At 44.6% G+C, this 21,375-nt stretch overlaps 1 protein-coding gene and 1 pseudogene across 1 annotated transcript in view; one reads left to right on the plus strand and one right to left on the minus strand.

Annotated features, from left to right (window-relative positions):
* The window catches only part of kcnh5b (potassium voltage-gated channel, subfamily H (eag-related), member 5b), a 191,046-nt gene that overhangs the window by 139,204 nt on the left and 30,467 nt on the right, over positions 1 to 21,375 (plus strand). The gene's annotated exons all lie outside the window — the stretch shown is intronic.
* LOC147306385 (uncharacterized) lies at positions 7,539 to 14,999 on the minus strand (annotated as a pseudogene).

The following is a 21,375-nucleotide window of genomic DNA, read 5'->3' on the forward strand; positions in this document are numbered from 1 at the left end:
ACATGACTATAAATGCATGTTCATAGAGCAGACCATCGACACAAGATACACTAAAGCAATACTAATATTATATAGATGGATTTATATTATATTGTATATCTTGGACCTGATGATTCACAAACCAAAAATTGTGATTGTTGTTATCTTGTTGGGCTTTTTACATTTGCTCCACAGACTGGTTAGAATCAAAAAATAAATTATAATATAAATAGTTTTTTCTTTGCCTAGTATTGGGTTAAGACTACTGTAAATGACATCAAAACCATTATAGGCAGATCCAACAGATCTCAGTAGTTTAAATTACAAAGAATAGATTCTTGGATTTAAAAAAAACTAAACAAAAACACATCTAATTTTGTGTGATGAATCTTAAAAATTACAAGTTTTGTACCCCGATGTCAAAGTGGAACATATGCTCTTTAAGCAATTGCAGTCATCAAGTGTGATTGTATGTCTATAAAAGCAGAAGTTTTAGCAGTTCACTTGTGTGTAGCACAGTGCCACAAGGAGTGGATGTCCCAGCGTATTCATGACGGTCAAAGAGAAAAGACGGAACAATATGGCTTGTTGTAGCCTCTTCTCTCTAATAAACAACAAGGCAGCACAGTGCAGGTTTGCAAAGCTGCACAAAACTTCCGGAGCAATTGTGTCTTCATGAGCGTAGACCAACCAGTCGCAGCAGATGGCTGCCCCTCCCTGAGCCTGGTTCTGCTGCAGGTTTCTTCCTGTTAAAGGGGAGTTTTTCCTTCCCACTGTCGCCAAAGTGCTTGCTCATAGGGGGTCATATGATTGTTGGGGTTTTCTCTGTATCTATTATTGTAATATCTACTGTACAATATAAAGCACTTTGAGGCGACTGTTGTTGTGATTTGGCGCTGTATAAATAAAACTGAATTGAATTGAATAAAACTTTGTGGAACATACACTTAACCTTTATCTTAGACAAGACACGTAGGGTCTTCTGTGTGTGATGTGAACATACAGTAAATGTAGTAGATATTTCTGAATTGTTCCCCAGCTGCACTTTGCTATTCTGTGGCAATTGTTTTTGCCATGTAACCTACAACCGAGACTGAAATGAATTAGGATCCTGCGTTATCATAGTGCAGTTCTTGAGTTGTTTTTTAAAATCCACTCATGTTTTTCTGTGTGTTTTGAAATTAAGTATAAAGACTGCATGGAAAAATCATACATCAGAAAACAGGGCTGAGACAGAAAAGTGTGTGTACTGATAACAGAGAATGTAACTGTTCAATGAAAGGAAACAAGTGAATAAATGTGTCTGTGTCGAGTAATGAAGAAAGAAAACTCATCTTCCTCACATTAACATGGAGCAAACAGAAGTGCCAGCATCAGTATTCATCATTTTATTGAGTTATTTTATTTGTTCAAGCCCTGCTATCTGTAAGTCAGCAGAAAAGACTCAAAACTCTTTTTCACAGGGCCTTTAGCAGAGAATAGACACTAGGTCCTTACCTTCAGAGCAGATTAGACACTGAGGTAAATAGAGAGAATGAAGTGATGCAACAGCACAATGTGAGCCAGAGAGGGATGCAGCGCAAATGGGGCTTCAGAGTCATAGCATGCCAAACCTCAAGTCACCAGAGCTCTTATTACGTAACTACTTTGTAAGTGAGGCTCTTCTTTTTACTACTTCCCTAGGCTACTACGCCTCTTCACCAGTCTAAAAAGGATTTATTACCCTTAGAAAAGTGCAAATTTGTTGTTTCTCAGTTGCTGTTCTCAGGGCATCAGCGGGGTTTATTATTTCAAATCCCAACTTTGCAGCTTTGTCTTCATCAGAAAATTCCTCTGTTTTTTGTTAACTGGGGAAATGCTAATGACTCCTCATCACAGTCAGAAGCACCTTAATGGTACAGTGTGTGATTTTAGTGTTGCGATCACAAACTTTAAAGAAAACAGTTACAAAAGGCTGAACATATTTCTGCCTGTTTTGATGTCTTTTGACGTTTTAACTTTTTAATAGCAGCACCGAGTTGTTTCTTATGGGACGTGCAGTTCCTGTGATGATCTGTATGGTTTAATGCCAGCACATTTACCAGCATGACTTCTTTTAGTTGTTGGCTATTTTTAGCAGCAGAACCTACTGTGCACTGCCTGCTCAGCCTCTAACACCAGAAACATCAAACACTCTAAATACCAGCGTTGGACTGGCTGTGCCATTAAGTTTAAAGCTTTAAAGATACTTCTTTGTGCCCCACCTGGTCTCGGATTTGTTGCTAATCATGTTTATACGACCCAAATTAAATGATAAATAATGAAAGATTTGAGTAAAATGTAAAGACGAGGCTAAACCAAAGGAAGATCCACCTTAAGGCACACACCAAATAAGCTGATGCTTATGTGTGTTTTTGGTACTTCCTGCAATTTATCAGAATATATTTAGATACAATTTTTGATAATAATAAACCCCTTCACATTTATTAAAACCACCTTTTAATAGTCTTGAGAAAGGTTTTTATTCTGGTTAATAAAAAAAACATATATTGCTAGCTTGACTTTAATTGTAAAAACCATAAAAAAATGCTTGTGTACATGCTAAATGATTTGATTTCACAAAGTAAGTGCACACAAACAGATCTGATTACACAGCAGAAGGAGCTGGCTGCAGCTGACTTGGTGTGTATCTTCTTTGAGGTATTCATCCTTGTTCTGCAGAATTTTGGGAACATAAATAAACAAATAAACAGGGCTCGTAAGTGTGTTTTTTTGGCGAAGTGGGGCTGTTAAAGGCGTCTGCTGGGAGGCTTAGCATGCTGTGCTGGGTTTTTCGGGACAGCTTGTATGCTGGGAGGGACAGACTTAAGGGCTGAAGCCTGCAGACTGGGAGGCTTTTACCAGCCTTCAATTGGATTATTTATGTGACCGAGAATAAAAAGCGGATGGGCGTGCATGTTGAGTTAGTGTGTGCCTGCCTGTGTGTGCCTGCACTTCCTTTTGTGTGAGGAAGCAGTTTGACTGTGCAGCAGCATGTGTGCATGTCACCGACACTTGTCTAACCTTAGCGAATAAAGGAACTGCTGAGGGGATTTTTTCCAAGACCAAAAAAACATCACTGACTGTGCACACACAAACAATTACAATAAACATGAATCAAGTGCTGTGATCCAGTGCATTTATCAGTGCAGTGTTAAGCCTCATGTTTCCACTTCTTTACTTTGATTTCAGTTTTTTTAACTTCAAATAGTGCCAAATCACAACAACAGTTGCTTCAAGATGCTTTATATTGTAAGGTACAAAAAACCCACAATAGATACAAAATTTTGATATTTTACTGATATTTTAGAATCAAACTACACGATGGAAACAATTCCCATCAGTGTCATATTGGTTCATTAATTCATCGCAGTAACTTTAACTAAACTAAAACTAACCACACTAAAAATATATATAACTGTGATTGCATTACATGATGAATTTGTATTTTATTTTACTGTATTTTTTTCTCCTGAAGTGACTCGGATCTCTTTCTGTTTTGACTTTAAACAAGCCACTCAGATTTTAAATCAGTCTCCTGCTTATATTTATCTTTTATTCCATGTCAGCACCTTGCAGCTTGGTCAAACCTGAGAGAGCAACAACCACAACTATGCAAATTAGATTGATATCTATGGAGAAGCTTCTGATGATGTCATTGATGGTGTTCTTTAACATATTCAGCTTACACACTCAGCTTAGCTTTGTTCATGCCAAAGCTGGATATGTGACTTACAAAACAGGAGTTACTGGTAAAGAAAAAATGGTTTGGTTCAGAACCTAAAATATTACTTATGAACTGTTTTTTTATGTGAGACAAGACAAATGTGCTCCACAATTTATTATCAAAACATTTAGAATTTCAAATTAGTTTTACAAGGTGCCATAGTGCCTCCTCTCTCTGGCTCAGAGACAAAAGGCTGCTGTGTCTCTCTCTGCTCGCACTGGAGACCCAAATGAACAAAGAGCCCCACACCCAGACAGTAAATGCTTTTTATTATGTGTGATGAACAGGATACTAAGGTGATTGGTCAAAAGTTGCAGGAAAGCCACAGTTCTCGTTATTTGGCTGAGATCCAGCACTTCGGCTCACGTTTCTTCTTCTGCAACTTTTGCAGGCAGCACTCCCGTTTCCCTGGCAGCCATCTCTTCAAGTTAACATGATAACAAACTGATCATGAAGAGGGGTTTATTTCTACTCTCACTGCTCATCTGAAAGCTCTTCCCTGAAACTCCAGGCAGTTTATGTTAGGTACAGATTATAATCTGCCTGACTTGTCTGCTGTAAGGGAATTGTTATGTAAAGATTTGGCTTTAATAATGTAAAGATTTGGCTTTAATAATTTAATTAATTTAATTGATATGTACACCTCTGTTAATATCTTGTCTTTTTTCAGTGCATTAGAAATGTCAGACCTTTCATTTTTAAGATGAAGAATTTTAATATTTCATATTAATATTTGAACATTTTCATAATGTTTTGGAAAGCCAGTAATTATACACAGCCAACAGCAGGGAGAAAGCTATGCTGTTTCTGTTGACAAAGCATTCTGCTGTATGGAACAAAACAGGGAGAGTGAGAGACATCTGAGATTAAAATAACTAAGAGAAGCTCAGGTCTTTAGGTCATCCCTGCTGCACATGTGTGCTCTTGAGAAAACACACCAGAAAATACCCCGGCTGTTTGTGTTCACTGCGCATTTTGCAAAATATATCTTATGACATCCCATAAACAGATGCACAGAGATGATCTGTTGTTAAACCTTTTTCAGTTATACAAAAGCATTTGTTTTTAAAAACTTACATTTTTGCATTATATAGTCAAATGTTTCTATAGACAATTCCCCCTGGGTTAATGGTATTCTGGGACATCTTATATTAGTCTAACCCTGACTATCACCTCACAGTGTTACAATCTAAACTAGGCTAAAGCCTTGTTTGGTACTATAGTTGGTTCCAATTTTTCACAGCTAAAAATAGCAATGTAGAATGTAACTATGGGCTAACTGGCATATTGTGAGAGGGAAAGAAGCTGCAGGCCAAATCTCAGTTTCCAGGACAGGATATCTTCAGGCTTTGAGAACAATTACTCATTTCTCACACGATCTCTGTTTCCAAAGTCAGTTAGTATGCTATCATTCTCCAAGATCCGTTCTCTATACATCTGTCACAGTCTAATGTTCTATAAATATATGGATCTTGTACGGCAACTAAACCCTTGCTGTGCTTGTCAGGTTTCATCCAGACATGGGTAACTCTTATGTTTATGTTCAAGGAAAGAGTTCTGTTATATGTAAGCTGTCATTATCTCAAATTCAAATTCAAATTCAAATTTTATTTGTCACACACACACAACCATACACAGTATGACATGGGGGTGAAATGCTTGTAGCTGTACAATGCCCGACCATTAAATGACAGAAGAAAAGTTTTACAATATTTACAATTTACTACAAAAATTTACAAATTAACTTAGGAATTTACAGTAAAGAATGTGCAAATAGCAGAAGAGATTATAAAGATAAGGATTATAAATTATAGGAATTATAGGATTATAGGAAATGTGTGGTGGTGCGTGTGGTGACGTGTGTGAGAGTCCAGTCTTATAGTGACGTGTTTGGGAGAGTCCAGTCCTACACCTGGTTCAGGGCCCGAATAGCCTGGGGGAAGAAGCTCCTCCTCATTCTCTCTGTTTTGGCCTTAAGGGAGCGGAAGCGCTTCCCAGACCTCAACAGTGAGAAGAGTCCATTGTTGGGATGGGAGAGGTCCATCATAATCTTCCTAGCTTTGGACTTGCACCGCTTGGTGTAGATGGACAGCAGGTCAGGGAGCTCTGATTGAATGATGCGTTCTGCCGAGCGCACCACCCTTTGCAGATCTCGTCTGTCCTGCTTGGTGCTGTTCCCAAACCAGGTGCAGATGTTTGACGTCAGGACGCTCTCGATGGTGCAGGAGTAGAAGTTCTTGAGCACCTTCAGTGGCAGATGGAAGTCTCTAAGTCTTCTGAGGAAGAAGAGACGCTGACGGGCTTTCTTAACCAGGGTGTTGATGTGACAGGACCATGACAGGTCCTGAGTGATGTGGACACCCAGGTATCGGAAACTGTCCACTCTTGATTATCTTGTATTTGGTGAAAAAAGGTTCTCTGATCTCTGCATCAAATAACTTTCCAATCAGTTTTTGCAAATCAAAATTTCTCCAAATAATAGCTCCTGTTAGTGCATTTAAAATGTTTTAAGTCAAAACGAGCTATGACCTGAACAGCGTCCTAGTATGTAATATATATATATATATATATATATATATATATATATATATATATATATATATATATATATATATATATATATATTAGGGGTGCAACGATATTCGTATCGATATTGAACCGTTCGATACAGTGCTTTCGGTTCGGTACGCATATGTATCGAACAATACAAAATTTTTAATTTATTTTATCAACTTTCCTTCTGACGATGCTGTCTGTGTTGAGCGCTCAGTGGATCTGCACTCGACAGTGCAGCCTAGGCGGAGTAGTCGAACGCAGATTCACTAAGCGCAGGGCAAGCTAGCGAGACAGAAGTTAAGCTCTCCTTGCAACATGGCAAATTGAACCTCCCCCATCCTCATTCAGATCTGGCGTTTGGAACTATTTTGGTTTTCATGTGACGTATGACCCTGAAGGTAAGCGCGTCATGGACTAAAGTAAAACAGTATGTTGGATGTGCCACGCAATTGTCACGGTCTGGCTGGCAGACCGTGGGGATGTGGGGAAAAGGAGGACCCAGGCGCGGTACTCTGTGTATAAACAGTGCGTTTATTTACAGTGATGGTAGAAAGTAACAATAAATCCCCGTGTTCTCCCAGACTCCCGTGTCGTGTCTCCCCGTGAATAGTCCGTGTTTCTGTGCTCTCCGCTCCCGTGTCAGCACCCCCCTGGTGCTCGCTGCTCCCGTGTCTTCCACGCTCCTCCTGCGGGAAACAAAAGACGCAGCCGTCAGGACACATACAACTGCGGGCATACACACACACACACACACACTAACTCAGTAACAGGACGACTAACGTGGAGTCTCATGCAATGATCCCGCGTCGGTGGGAGCTCCAAGACTCTCCTAAGTAGCTCCCCCGACGAGCCCTGATCAGCGGCAGGTGTGTGGCTTCGGGTGTGGCCAGTCCTTCCACAGGGCCACACCCCTCAGGCCTGCAGGTGGCTGAGCTCCAACCTCCAAGCATACCCGCAAACGTACACACACACACACTCACATCTACAAGCATGGAGAAGAGCAGCAGCAACACCAAAATACATATAATAATAATAATAATAATAATATAATACATAACTGCTCAGGGATCCTGGGTCGCACAGACCCAGGACCCTGACAGTACCCCCCCTCTAAGGGTCGGCTCCCGACGACCCCAAAACAAAAACAAAAACAGCACAACCAACCCAGGGCGGGCGGCGGGGGAACCAGGACGGAGGGCCAGAACCAAAACAAGCAAAACAACAAAATAACAAACCGACCCAGTCCACAGTCCCAGAGTCAGACCGCGCATCCCGCAGCGGTGCAAAAAAAAAAACAAAAACGAAAAGACGCCACAAACAGTCACAGGCGGCCCATCAACACAACAAGAGAGTTCAGGGGGCCTACCTCGAGCCCAACGGCGGCGACGTAGCAGCTCCGGCGGACGGCCCCGGGTCCGGCAGCAGCAGCAAAACAGTTCAGGGGGCCTGCCACGGGTCCGGTGGCGGCGGCGCTGCTCCTCCGGCGGCCTGCCACGGGTCCGGTGGCGGCGGAACGGTTCTGGCGGCCTGCCACGGGTCCGGTGGCGGCGGCGCTGCTCCTCCGGCGGCCTGCCACGGGTCCGGTGGCGGCGGAACGGTTCTGATGGCCTGCCATGGGTCCGGTGGCGGCGGCGCTGCTCCGGTGAGCAACAGCGAGGCGTGGCACCAGGTCCACGACGCGCCGATCGCTGACATGGACGCACCGGACGTGGACAGCGAGGAGGCCGCGCTAGACGTGGCGGTCCCTCCGGTCCGCTGACCTCCGGCCGAGCGGGACCCTCCTCGGCTGGCAGCGAGAGCTCCTCCTCGGCCGGCAGCGAGAGCTCCTCCTCGGCCGGCAGCGAGAGCTCCTCCTCCGGCTCGCTGAGCTCCTCAGCTGGCAGAGCGGGCTCCTCCGGCTCGCCGAGCTCCTGCTCGGGCATGCTGAGCTCCACAGCTGGCGGTGCGGGCTCCTCCGGCTCGCTGAGCTCCTGCTCGGACATGCTGAGCTCCTCCGGCTCGCTGAGCTCCTCAGCTGGCGGTGCGGGCTCCTCCGGCTCGCTGAGCTCCTGCTCGGGCATGCTGAGCTCCTCCGGCTCGCTGAGCTCCTCCGGCTCGCTGAGCTCCTGCTGCAGCTGGACGAAGTCTGAGGTTTCCCGAGCTTGCACTACCCCCAGGGCTTTATGCAGGGTGCAAAGGCAGGCGGAAACTCCCTTGAGCTGGCCGAGGTAGGGGTTTCCCTCCAGGATTGCCTCGATGGCGTTTAACCCCACCACCCTTGCCCTTGTGTTGGTGGTGTGAGTTACCCAGTCCATCAGGCGTTGGACGCGGGTGAGGTCGCTCTCTCCGGACAAGGCCGCTGGAGTGGGTAGTGGAATGGAGGCTGCTGCTGGTGGAGAAGATGGCTGAGCGGGTGATGTGGATGGTGAACGGGATGAAACGGTAAGCGGTGAGGTAGATGGGGGATGATTCAGCAGGTGACGGCTGGATTACTAGCTGGGCAGCTGGCTGTGCCACAGCTACAGGTGGCTGCTGAGCAGGTAACTGAGCCGAAAGCGGATGGGCAGCTGACCGTATAAACATATATACATATATACATATGTGTATATATATATATATATATATATATATTAGGGGTGCAACGATACACAAAATTCACGGTTCGGTTCGGTTCGATACTTTGGTGTCACGGTTCGATATTTTTTCGATACCAAAAAAAATGTTCATGCCTTTTTAATTTGTCATTTATTAAATTTTCACGGCACATTCTGCACCACATCTCTGTGCGTTCATCATTTGTTTGAAGCCAGCTCACCTCCTGCAACTACTTTTCCGAGAATTCATGCTTCTTTTGTGGTTTGGACTCCTTCTGACATTTCTTTGGAGGTGGAGGAACATCACAGTAATTGCTTAAAGGAGCTTCTTTGACATCTTTAAGAGTTCTAAACAAATGTCTGTCCTCCTCCTGAAAATCTTATGTACGCAAACACGCGTTGCAACTTCTTATCTTGTGCGTGTTTTTTTATTTTGACAGCGAATGCGCACCTGCGGACCACTTATGTGCAGCCCTGGTTATTTAGCTCGTCATATTGCAGCCTCAGAAATTCTTTTGTCCATGAAACCATAAAGCTGCACTTTCTTTTTGCCTTATAGTCTGATTTGTCATATCTTTTCCGTTTTGTGGTAAGATTTTCTTTGGCTGTCACCTCTTCACCCTGACCTGTCTTATTTGGCTCAGCAGAACTAAAATATATATCCTGCTGCTTTTACACAGGCACTCACATAATGCTCAGCGATCCTCTGCGTGATCAACCTCTCACATGTTTAAGCTTGCTGCCGGAGATTTCACTTGTCATGTTTGCATAGTAAGCTAATGATTAATAAGACGATGTCAGAGGAATTGGTGCACAAATTATCATCACTCACCAATCAGTGCTGTCGCTCTCTATACACAGTTCGCGCGATTGCAAAGTGAAAGCAAAAAACAAGCGCAAATTCAAACGCGATTTCAATATGTCACATATTGACAGCGGCTCACCGATGCCAATGACATAATTACCCAGCTACAATTCCGAAAGAATGCAAAAGCATTGACATATATTTTTCCTTCCTACGATAGGCCGACGGGCAGGGCAGAGATAGATTTTGGTAGCCCGACTGGAAAAATCGCTAGCCCCAGGACGTCGGGCTAGCGATTTTGCGAGCCCTGTATCTGATTGAGGAATCACTCATCTTTGGAAAAGAGAGTTTATTACAGAGAAAGGGCTCTTTCCAAAATAAAAGCTATACTATACGCTTCTTCTGGGCTATATTCTCAGCAGCATAAGGAGAATCATGTGCTAACAGCTGTCTAAATGACTCGGGTAAAGTTTGTAGCATGCGTGCTTGTTGTTTTTGTCGGCTTCCACTTGTCTTTGCACTAGGATGATGTCGGCGTAAATGTGCAGTCATATTCGTTGTGTTCCCACTAGTGCTGTCAGCGTAAATCTCGTTGAAATGACGTTAGCGCCACGGCAAATCTCCGTTAACGAGCTACCGCGGATTGCCCCGTGCATGGGGCTGGACGGCCAACACGTTAACGAGCTAACTGCGCTAACACACTAGCTCCCACCCATGTAATTGAGCATTGCGTGGCACATCCAACATACTGTTTTACTTTAGTCCATGACGCGCTTACCTTCAGGGTCATACGTCACATGAAAACCAAAATAGTTCCAAATGCCAGATCTGAATGAGGATGGGGGAGGTTCAATTTGCCATGTTGCAACGAGAGCTTAACTTCTGTCTCGCTAGCTTGCCCTGCGCTTACTGAATCTACTCCGCCTAGGCTGCACTGTCAAGCGCAGATCCACTGAGCGCTCAACACAGACAGCATCGTCAGAAGGAAAGTTGATAAAATAAATTAAAAATTTTGTAATGTTCGATACATATGCGTACCAAACCGAAAGCACTGTATCGAACAGTTCAATATCGATACGAGTATCGTTGCACCCTTAGTACATACATATATATACACACATATATATATATATATATATACATATATATACACACATATATATATATATATATATACATATATATATATTTTTTTAAATATGTATGATACTGAATGTTTCACTGAATGTGACTGTGTAAAGTCATGGTCTCTACTTTCTTTAGGCCAGCACTGTTTTTAATTCAAGTGCTCCTAAAGAGGCTGGCTTTTTAATGGAATTTAAATGTTTGTGGACAGGACTGTCAGAATGAGACGAATCGCTGTGTGTGTCTTTGAAAGATGAGGGGTAAGGTTGTGGGTAAGAGAAGGGTGTAAGTGCAGATATGTTATAAAGATGTCTCTTTATCCTGCCATTAAGACACTAAAAGGAAGTGCATTTTCCAAAACAAGTATTGGAGGATAGCCAACAGAAGACCATTGAGGTGTAAAGGGAGTTTGGTGGCTGTGCAACAGTGAAGCTAGTGATTGATTTTTGAGTCTCACAGGACAATTTAGTTTAAGGAAAATTAGGTTGTTGCTCTTTGGACTCCTTTCGCTTCCAGGTTATTGATCCCAGAAATCTGTGAATATCTTAAGTCCAGCATGGCTCATCAATTTTTGACGTCCTCTGGAAACAGATCCATTGTCGCTTGTGCTGCTCAGAGCAATTTGTCCACCATTACCAGTGGAAGTGAGAGAGTTTCAAGTTCTGTTCTTGGATGCCTCTTGCCAAAATGAACAGAACGCATTAAGTAAATTTTAATTACCGTCCTCCAATGTTCTTTAGGTATACTATATCTACAACATGCTATGATTGACCAGTCATGCAGGGGTGAAAATGATCACATGTAAATGTAATTTAATCTGATTTCCAACTCTTTATTGCACTTTGGGGATAGCTGAGAATATTTTTGGAGAAACGATCTATTGTATGACGGCCAACTTTTCACTCCCCCGTCCTGTGGTCCATTCAGAATAGAATGTAAAGCATCACCTAACTGTGGTCAACCTCAGCTCTTGCTTGTTTTTATGGATTTCCAGTTGGTTTTTAGTAGTTGCGTCATTAAAATTGGTTAAGACACTCACAGTAGAGTTTCAAACAGTTAAATTTTATTGCCCAGCTTTAGCAAGAGTATTTTTGGACAAGCTAGTCCATCTTCCTAATGTGAATAAATAGAAAATTTCATTTTGTTTAGCATTTCCCATAATTATACCTTCATTTTGCCCCGATGGTGGAGGATAATTCTCATGGTAAATAATGTAGGCTCATATCATGGCTATAAGCAGAGCAGAGATGTTCACAACTGATTGAACATATAGTGTCACGGCTGGCGGAGTGAGCCGTGTGGTGTGGAGGAAAGGGAGGACCCAAAATGCAGCAGTGACTGATGATACGAGTGATGTTTATTTACAAAGTGACAATGGCAGAAACAGGCAGTGAGGCATGACAAAACAACTGAAGAAACCTAAACTGGGAGAACTAAATGACAAACCTGAGACCATACAAAAGGGGTGCGGGGCAGAGAGACGCAGAGACAGGAACACCATAGAACGCAGACGAGCCGACAATGAACACAGACCGACACCCACTAAATATACACACACAAGGTAATCAGGTAATCACACACAGGAGGGAAGAACAGCTGAACCTAATACACATGAGGACCGGAGGACACAAGCTGAACACAATGACAACAGACACAGACCTTCAAAATAGAATAGGAAATCCAGAACATGAGCCTTCAAAGTAAAGCAGGAACACACAGACTGATTTACAACACAACACGGGGACATGAACAGAGCACCAAGGACAGACACAGGTAGGGCTGAATACACACACCAAACTACAGGTTCAACCCTAAACCAATACAAAATCAGAATAAACACAAAGCACAAAAATGAACTTCAAGGAAACACAAAACGCTGGGCCAAAATGACCCAGGACCATGACAGTACCCCCCTTCCAAGGGCTGACTCCAGACAGCCCAAAACAAAAACAGATGACCAACCCAGGGCGGGCGGCGGGGGCCCAGGACGGAGGGACCAACACCGAACAAAAACAAGCCCCAGCGAACCAAGTGACCTGTCCAAAACAAACACACATGCTGGAGCACAAGGACAAAACACAGTTCAGGAGGCCGGCCCGGAGGCTGACACAGATCCAAAAGCCGACCGAGCGGAAGGCAGCGGTGGCGGAGTGGAAGCAGTTCAGGGGGCCGACCGTGCACACAGCAACGGCGGCGACGGGCAAACAGTTCTGGGGGCCGACCGTGCACACGGCAACGACGGGCAAACAGTTCTGGGGGCCGACCGTGCGGACGGCAACGACGGGCAAACAGTTCTGGGGGCCGACCGTGCGGACGGCAACATCGGCGTGGAAACAGTTCTGGGGGCCGACCGTGCGGACGGCAACAGCGGCGTGGAAACAGCTCTGGGGGCTGACCGTGCGGACGGCAACAGCGGCGTGGAAACAGCTCTGGGGGCTGACCGTGCGGACGGCAACAGCGGCGTGGAAACAGCTCTGGGGGCTGACCGTGCGGACGGCAACAGCGGCGTGGAAACAAGTCCGGAGGCCGGCCACGTGGAAGGCAGTGGCGGCGTTCAGGAGGGCGTTCTGGAGGGCGTCCACGGTGGCGGAGATGCCCAACAAGCGGCCTGGCAGATGACCGACGATGTGAAGGTGGTAGTAGGGGACCTGAAGGCTGCGTGGCCCCTGCAGCCCAAGGCGAAGCGGAGGCTGGACCAGACGAGGCGGAGGCGGAGGCTGGACCAGACGAAGCTGATGAGGATGCAGAGGCTGGACCAGACGAGGATGATGAGGATGCAGAGGCTGGACCAGACGAGGATGATGAGGATGCAGAGGCTGGACCGGATGAAGCCAAAGCAGACGCTGGACCAGGCGACGAGGATGAAGCCAAAGCAGATGCTGAAACCGGACCAGGCGAGGCCGAAGACTCTGAGGCTGCAGCAGGCGAGGGTGATGAGACTGCAGCTGGTGATGAGACTGCAGCTGGTGATGAGACTGCAGCTGATGGCTGGACGGGCTCCTCGGGCCCCCCAGCTGACGAGGCAGAAGGCTGGACGGGCTCCTCGGGCCCCCCAGCAAAAACAGTCTCAGACCCAGTGGGCACTGGAGCCCCTGGCACACACAGAACAGAACCAGCAGGCACACGGGCCTCTGGCAGGAACGCAACAGAACCAGCAGGCACACGGGCCTCTGGCAGGAACGCAACAGAACCAGCAGGCACGCGGGCCTCTGGCAGGGACGCAACAGAACCAGCAGGCACGGAGACCTCTGGCAGGGACAGAACGGAACCAGCAGGCGCACGGGCCTCTGGCAGGGACGCAACAGAACCAGCAGGCACACGGGCCTCTGGCAAACACAAAGCAGACTGCAGCTGCACTGAGCAGTGACTCAGCTCAGGCAGCGACAGTCCGGTGCAGTCCTCAGCTGGCTTCTTAACCTCCAGGGGTCCAGAGTCGGCTGGGGGCTGGAACCCAGCCTCTGGGGAGGCCCTGGAGCAAGTAACAGTCTCTAAACTAGCCAGCTGTTGAGGAACGATTGCATTTTTAACGTGTTTGTCTCTCTGCAAATAATACGTACTAGAAAAAGAGTCAAAAATGGGAGGCACGGACGCAGCCTCCCGTACGGAGACGGCATGAATGACTGGGCTAGCGGAGATACCGGAGTCCGAGTTGCTTGCGGCTGTGCAGCTAAACGAGGTAAAGACAGCTCAGCAGGAGAATGAGCAAGCAACACACCGTTCTCCTTGTCGTCTGCTAAACTGTTCCACAGTCCAAGACAGAAAAAGGGTCCTTCTCACTCACCACGGCCGGCAGTTCTGAAGTTCCAATATCCGGCTGTGGGGTGACGCGCCGACGGCGCGATCGTCGCTTCCTCCCGGGCAAAACCTCCGGCGGGCCGGGCAAAACCTCCGGCGGGCCGGGCAAAACCTCCGGCGGGCCGGGCAAAACCTCCGGCGGGAGAAGCTGACGTGGCTGTTCCAGGGCGGCCGTAATCCGCTGCTGCTGGACAAAGTCTGTGGATTCCCGAGCTCGCACCACCCCCCGGGCTTTATGCAGGTTGCAAATTAAACCTGAAACTCCCTTAAGCTGGCAGAGGTAGGGATTTTCTTCCAGGATTGCTTCGATGGCTTTTAACCCCACCACTTGTGCCCTTGCGTTGGTGGTGTGGGTTACCCAGTCCATCAGGCGTCGGATGCGTGCGAGGTCGCTCTCTCCAGACAAAGCTGCTGGGTCCATGTTTGGTCGGCTCGTACTGTCACGGCTGGCGGAGTGAGCCGTGTGGTGTGGAGGAAAGGGAGGACCCAAAATGCAGCAGTGACAGATGATACGAGTGATGTTTATTTACAAAGTGACAATGGCAGAAACAGGCAGTGAGGCATGACAAAACAACTGAAGAAACCTAAACTGGGAGAACTAAATGACAAACCTGAGACCATACAAAAGGGGTGCGGGGCAGAGAGACGCAGAGACAGGAACACCATAGAACGCAGACGAGCCGACAATGAACACAGACCGACACCCACTAAATATACACACACAAGGTAATCAGGTAATCACACACAGGAGGGAAGAACAGCTGAACCTAATACACATGAGGACCGGAGGACACAAGCTGAACACAATGACAACAGACACAGACCTTCAAAATAGAATAGGAAATCCAGAACATGAGCCTTCAAAGTAAAGCAGGAACACACAGACTGATTTACAACACAACACGGGGACATGAACAGAGCACCAAGGACAGACACAGGTAGGGCTGAATACACACACCAAACTACAGGTTCAACCCTAAACCAATACAAAATCAGAATAAACACAAAGCACAAAAATGAACTTCAAGGAAACACAAAACGCTGGGCCAAAATGACCCAGGACCATGACATATAGTTTATTCTACCTTTGGTGTTTAAAATATGAAAATGTACACGTCCTGTATTCAAACGCGTGCATATTGTTAGTAGAAGTCATAGCGACTTTTTTTTCCTGTTATGTCTCCTGATTGCTGTACAGGAGAGCCCCTTTGTGCAATTGTGTGCCTGAGCGCTCATTGTAGCACAGCACAGTGCATTAGTTTAGTGTGTGTTTGTGATTGTCTAAGGTTCGATGGGCAGAAAGTCTGCAGGAGCATTAGGGACGAGGTGCAGCGGAGAGTAGAGCAAGTCATCCATGCACACAGTCTCATTTTCTTTCTTCTTCCCTGTCTGGTAAATAATGAATTGTTCAACTTAAGAGGAAAAAGAAGCCCATTTTTTCCTCTCCTGTGTGTCTGTCTCCAGAGAAGTAAGAGCTACATTAATGAAAGACGAGGGAGGATTTTCTCTGCGGTCTAGCTGCTAGAAATGAGAAAAACTAACATGCTTTTAAAAGCAGAAGAGTTAGTAGTAGGTGTTCTTTAAAGTATTTTTTTTCTAATACAGTAGCAATAAAAGCCAATATATGTGTGTGTGTGTGTGTGTGTGTGTGTGTGTGTGTGTGTGTGTGTGTGTGTGTGTGTCTGTGTGTGTGCGTGTGTGTGCTGTTATTACCCTTTGAGTAGTTTCTTGTAACTGCTAAAACAGTTATTAGATGAACAATGATTAGAGTGATAGGTCCAGTAGTTACAGCAAGTAGAATTTGACATGTGTCTGTTTTATAACTTTGAAATGTATTTCATTTTGTTTCTGTTCATCACTTTGTTTTGTTTTGGGGTTTTTCTTCTTTTAAATCTCCTCTATAAAAATTGTCGATTAATCAGTGTCATCATTGGACATGTACTAGAGTATAAGTGTTGGTCTTGATCGCTACCCTCTGACTTTTGGTGAAGTCCACCTGTGGAAAGAATATGCCACAGAGGAAAATGTTAAAAGAAACAGCTGAAAATAAACAACTACCTGTTGCAGCATGTGCCAGCACTCTGTTGCTCAACATGGTTCAAGTTAGAGGACATTCAAAGGGTAATATTTGCTTTATTGGAGTTTAAATAATCCTCATGGGGGCAGTGATCTTTCCTGGTAGTCTGTATTGTCTCGTTCAATTCCTCTTGTGGAGATCGGTGATGGCGAGGTGTGCTTTGGTGTTTCTTTAGAATTAATTGTGGGAGTGTTGCAGAGCAAACAATCCCACGTGAGGCAAAACCTGCTGTGTCTCATGAACCACCTCACATAAAGTAAACACATCACTAGGCAGCTGGTAACATGTGACTGTGTTTTTCTGGAGTCCCTGTGTGCATGTTTGGATGTAGTTTCTGTGTTGGTTCCCCCGTGGTGGCTGCGTGGCAGGGAGATGACGGCCACAATTAGGATTTCTTCTCCTCTCAGTCCCTCAGGGCTGTTTGGAATGTGGCTGAGAGACAGAGAGCCATACAAACAAGCTATAAATAGAACAGTAAATAAAGGCCATAGTACTGTAAATACTGTACATGTGATACTATATACACTTGCCCAAACACTATTTGTGTTTGGGCAGGTTCAGCAATATCCTTTTGTAGTGATGCTGGCACCTCCTGATTACATTTATTGTGTTGTACAGTGTGCTGGTATAAGAATTGATAACACATACGAAATGATACATCTGACACAATTGTACAGGATACAGAGAAATATATACATAGATTGATTGCTGGAGTTTTACCCCTCAGGATAAAAGGCTGATGGCATATTGTCGTCACCCCAGGCGGTGTGGACAGGCGGTGTGTCACGAAGTGGGATGGACTCAAGCGCAGACAAGGCAGCTAGAATACAGTTCCGTTTATTACTATACAACACCAGGTGCAAATATATACAAGTGAGAGGGCGGGGGGAATCCAGGGCACAGGGAAATCCGGGAAAGGAGCTCTTCACACATGAGGGACTTCACAAAAAACACAGCACACCAGCAGCCCACACACCAAGGGTTCCAGGGAAACGGAATTCCTGTTTACAGACAACAAGTAATTAATCCAAAGGGTCAGCGATACGAAAAGGCAACAAGAGACTAGTACTCCGGAGCTTACTACCGAGGTTACTCATTAGTCCAGCGACGAGATGTTTCCAGCCACTGCCTTAAGTAGTGGATGAGTTTAGGCGATGAACCACAGGTGTGTGATTAACTCCAGGTGCGAGGGCCAGGGGCGGGAGCCCGCAATGAGCTCCGCCCCGGCGAGACACGGCAAGCGTGAGAGAGGTAGATGTAAACAAGAAACATATGTAGCCAACCTGAGTCAGCCGGGCAGACACGGGGACCATGACACGGTGTGGACACCCAGCTTTGTGAACACAATAACTCAAGAAAGACATGACCTAGTATGTCAATTTTATACCATAAGTGCATCTGTTTAAAATCTTGAACAAGCCAGAATTTCAGTGACCTCGACCTCAAGGTCAGGTTTTCTGAAAATCCTGGGAATCTGATAATTCAAGAAGAAAGCCACCTAGGATTATCAAATTGATTCTTGACATATCTCCAGTTAAAGACTTCTTAATGAAAGTCATGGATGGTTGAGAAGCTGAAATATAGTTTATTTTCTGTTAGCCTGATCACGGTTGTAGTGGATTAAGTACTAGAATGCTTCACTGCCACACAGGCACTCGCATATATCCACATGCATAATTCTAAAGTTATGCAACTTACTTTCTGTCTGTAGAAATTTGGCATATGATCAAATGTTCAACAGACTTTGTATGTCACATAAATATGTCTCTTTTAAATCTCTGCCTGTCTGACCATCTCCGTCAGCCCCTATGTAAGGGATATGCATTGGCTGAGATTCAGTCTCTCTCACATTCACAAACACAATTATTAATTAATTATTAATAAGGGTCTCTCTTGTATGTAATATGATTTACAGCTTGCTTTGTGTTGATGAAGTTAACCAGGTTATCATTATGAACAAGTATATGCGAACTATTATGTAATTTTCCTGAACCTTTTAACAAGGCTAATTCAACTCCCAGCTAAAGGCAATGCTCACATCAGTGGTAACAGATATTTTGGATATGAAAAAAATGTTTGGTTGGCAAGAGATTCTTTGTTTTTTCTTGTTTGTATGTTTTGTATTTAATGTTATGTATACATGCGGTAATCTTTCATGAGATTTTAATTTAATGTTTACAGTGTGTGTAGATGTTTCCCTGCTATTTAAGAGACTACATTTGCTTGAAAAAAAGAGATGAGCTTCTTTTCGTCCCTTAAGTCAGTAAATTCTACCTCCTCACATTCTTGTTTCTGCCCAGCAGTCTCTCGATCTCGCTGCTGCTATTTTTAGAGGCTTCATGATATGAGCTCCTTCGATGCCTGCCAGAACAGAGCTGTAATGTCCCTCCCTCACTGCCGCTTCCTGTCGGTTGCTCTTATTGTTATTTCATTTTCCCATTGACGTGGGATCGCGGTCGGATCCAGCCCAGGCAGACGTGCGGTCCGGTTTGGATTCCTTTATTCACTCCGCCTATTGTTGTATGAGCCAATTGAGCATCTATCCATCATGGTGACTGCTGCTGGTTTGATTTTGTGTGTGTAACAAAAAAAACACAACTCAACAGAAAGAATTTAATCAAGTGCACACACACACACACACACACACACACACACGCTGAGGCATTCTCTCTCACACACAAACACACACACCTAACTTTTACTTCAGCGCTCTGGATTAAACTTCCCACACCAGCCTCATCTCTGAGTTATTACTCGACTTCCACCTGTCATGGTGGCTCCTGGTGCTTGGTCTCCAGGGGCCTCTTTGAAATGGCAGGGCAAGGTGTGGAAAGGAAGCAGACGGCCTCAGTTGTCTATTAATGTGATAATGCTGTAAAGTCAAAGTCAATCTGGGACTACAAAGATTTTAATTTATACGAGATTAGTTCGTGGTGTTGACTCCAAAACCCCTGAATGGTTTGAAAGATGAGGATGGATGGATAGTTCATGGTAACTATAAAAAGTTTTGTCTATATACAGTGGTCCCTCGTTTATCGCGGGAGTTAGGTTCCAAAAATAACCCCCGATAGGTGAAATCCACGAATTTCCTCATTTAAATTTGTATTTCACCTTCAAATTGTTTCATTTTATTTTATTTCCTTGGCTTGGTATCATCCTTTTCAGCTCAACCTCACGTGTCTGAATGTAGTTGTTTTTTCACTGACATACTGTATTAACACAACTGATCTGAAATCGCGCCAAGAACATAAAAATCCTAGTAGTATTTTTTTTTCACCGTAAAAAAACACAGACATGTTGAGTAAATTATTTTTATAACTTGAAATGCAAATATAAATTGTACATTTTGAAAACTTATAGTATAGTATAGTTATCTAAAAGTGCAGCCGATACACCTGCCATTTTTTAAATTTTGTACAACCCTTTAAAAATATTACTATAACTAAAATGAGAGAACAATCAGCTGTCGCAAAAGGATGCCCCACAAATTATTTGTGCCAGTAAAAGAAAAATTTTTTCCACCACAAGACAGAGGAGAACAGCACAGGGATAAACCTGCAGGCCTGACAACAGGAGGTGTATCACTCCGCTGGTTTTCTACTTGGTGGCAGTGTTTACACTGCAATGTGCTTTTGTGACATTCATTAGTTCCCTCACTGACACACAAAACAAAACAACGACTACACAACAGACTAACTATACATGTAACTATACATGGCTTTTTTCTTTCTTTACTGTTTTTGCGCTGTCCTTAGAAAATGCTTTTTAAAAACAAACAAAACAAAATGTGACGATATATATTTTATCAGAACTCTGGATTTACTGGCCTGTAATTAAAATTTAAAAACCGGTGTATACGTTGAAGTCCGAACTTTCAACACGGGCTAAAAGACTCAGCGTGGCTGCAGATTGTTGCTATGTCAGCTTAAATCAGTCATGTGATTTGGAGGTGCAGCGTGTCTGTGGACCCCAGAGGGTTAATAACCCTCCCCTTCATTCTATTTCCAGAGTGTAACAACCAACCACCTACGTGAAACCTAAATTCCCATGGTGTTGTTCAAAATGTGCTCTGGCACAATTCTAGGCATCGGTTGCTACTGAAAACAAGAAAAAAGCAGGTCTGCGCTATGGACTGAACCATTTTTTAATGCTGGAGTGGGGTAACACTATGCAATATTTTCAGTTTTAGAATTTGTATTCACTGCTAACTGTAACTATGCTCAAAGTGTTAAGAGATTATTTTAGGGTGTCACTTGCCACCCCATGCGACCCTTCTAGAGCCGCCCCTGTCCCCATGGAAAAATGTGGGGGGAGCAGGAAGACCCCTATTTAGGAAGAGAGTAGGCATTTGTACTAATAGATACAACACTGATTAAGTCAGACACTGCATGAAAAGGAGGAAATTGGGTGGATCAAACTGCAGCAGCAGTTTCAAATTGCAATATGTTTTAAAGGTGCTTAAATTAGATGATCTACCTGTATCATCTGCTGGACTTGACTTTGCGGCTTAAGTAAACTAAAGCTATACCCAGGTTAGTAAACATTAATTAACTTGATGACTAAAATAATTAATCCTACTTCCAGTTAGCAATAAATTCCTTGCACAAAGTCTGTACAAGATTCACCGCCCCCATCACGGCCCTTTGTAACGTGAAACGCAAAACTACTTTCTGTTAAAACTTGAGCCTTGGCACACAAATTATTATGAATTTGTGTGCCC

Source organism: Aulonocara sp. 'chitande type north' Nkhata Bay, linkage group LG19 (genome assembly GCF_057382095.1).
Source record: "Aulonocara sp. 'chitande type north' Nkhata Bay isolate Kocher_YH1m ecotype deep benthic linkage group LG19, A_spYH_male_GT1.1, whole genome shotgun sequence".
NCBI lineage: Eukaryota > Metazoa > Chordata > Actinopteri > Cichliformes > Cichlidae > Aulonocara > Aulonocara sp. 'chitande type north' Nkhata Bay.